At 33.0% G+C, this 1,932-nt stretch overlaps 1 pseudogene; it reads right to left on the bottom strand.

The window, feature by feature from the left end:
- Positions 1-248: 248 nt before the first annotated feature.
- On the bottom strand, positions 249-1,607 carry LOC109860634 (annotated as a pseudogene).
- Between the last annotated feature and the right edge of the window lie 325 nt (positions 1,608-1,932).

Here is a 1,932-nt window from a genome sequence, read left to right as displayed (position 1 = left end):
CTTGGTCTAACCCACATAAGTAGCATCACAATTAAATTTCACGAGGAAGGTAGTTTTCTATTTATGTACATGATACATAAAGATATTTTGGATAATCTTTTTTTATTATATTCGTTGATATTTTGTGAAATGCTATATACGTTAACTAATAAATATTATAACTTATAAGTATATTTATAAACATTATAAATCTCTCTCTAGCTAAAATTAGATATATAATAAAACAAAACTTATAACAATAGATAAAACTAGAATATAAATAATAAACCAAACTCATGGTCAGGACCTCCATGAATAAACACCCTGAGTCTCGGAGAGCCGTTATGATGCATGGCAATTCGATCTTTCAAAGCCTTATAAAGTTCTTGTAACTTCCGTTTTTTCTCGACTTCTTTCTTTTATCTACGACGCTATGCTTCCTCCCTTTGCACCATCAATTCTACGCAATGTTGTAAAGTTGCTAAAACTCCTTTACTGGTGGCTTTAAACGTTATCGTTTCTCCCTTGAAATCCACTGATTGTTCAACTGGATTAAACGACGTCTCAACTTTCTTTTCTGAAATTTATTTTAAATAGAACATTGATGAAACATTAATTTACATAATATTACAATCATGTAACATTTAACAAAGAAGATATGTAAAAACTAAGAATTAATACCTTTCTTGAAAGTATTCCTAGCATTTTCTGCACAGTTATCAAAATACTTTTGCAAGGTATCAATCTGCTTTATCAGAATGTCTCTGAATATTTCTATTTCGGTTAATTTTTCTTTCAGTCCTCGAATACCATGCTTGGTGAAGCTACCAGCGCTTGTTGTTGATTGTGTGTTGGACACAAGTAAAATGGCACTACCATATCGTTTGAGACTATTTTCACTTCTATGACCAGATTCGGACTTTTTGAGAAATTTGTGTAAACAGAAACTCTATTAGTCTTTAAATGCAAACCAACATCTTAATTTTCATTTTACATACTTCAGAGTTTTTAAGTAATAAAATAAAAAAAATTTTGTAAGCAAATTAAAACAACACAGGCTTCTTTATCAACACACAAACACACATATCATTTCGTGCAATAGTTTAAATAATTACCTTATAAGACTTCAAACATCTACTCATTGTTGCTTTTCTTCTGAACTGCTTGCTCTTAAATACCAGACTAAGCAGTCATTAACAGATACATCAAATCTGCAATCATCAAATTGATGTGCCTAAGAAAAATAAATTACTTAACACAAACTTATTATCTTAACTGCTGAATCATAATGTGTTCAAATTATCAGGTATACAATGCAGAATTGTTATACACAACTCTCTTACCTTGATATTAGCTTTGATACAAACTAACCAAGCCACGACATCCAAATCTAAATCCTGTCCTGCTCGGATTTGTAATAACACAAAGTACCATCTTTGAGTACAATAATTCTAGTTTGCCAGCTATGTATGTAATTTGTCCATTTGGATGTACCCTGAAGTTCCAGAACAATAATCTCATCCGAGTTCTCGTCGTCGCCGTCAATCTCGGCGTCTACGATGTACCATGCACTCAGTGTCTTCGTTATTGACGACACCTCGTAACGTCTTCATCACTTCATCAGCCATTCTTATCTCAATATTCTCCAATTACAATACCTCACAATTTGCGTTTGTCCGAAACACGCTCTTAGACATTGCCTGACTCAAATTGGAGCCAGAGTTCGTTCGACCATATGATACTGCATCAAATCTGATTACGAGAAACGAAAATTTGCGAAATAGTGGAATTCTGCGGCAAGACAAAATGTCTTTAAAACATCCTCTATCTGACAATTACTGTACATAACCTGCACATACAATCTTACGATTACGACTAAATTTTGTCACGTGCAATGGCCTTTATATATACAGGGTGCGTCGCCAAAATCCGGACAAATTTCAATTTGATATT

Source organism: Pseudomyrmex gracilis, unplaced genomic scaffold (assembly GCF_002006095.1).
Source record: "Pseudomyrmex gracilis isolate BER0280 unplaced genomic scaffold, ASM200609v1 scaffold_438, whole genome shotgun sequence".
Lineage (NCBI taxonomy): Eukaryota > Metazoa > Arthropoda > Insecta > Hymenoptera > Formicidae > Pseudomyrmex > Pseudomyrmex gracilis.
This window is presented reverse-complemented; position numbering and strand designations above follow the sequence as displayed.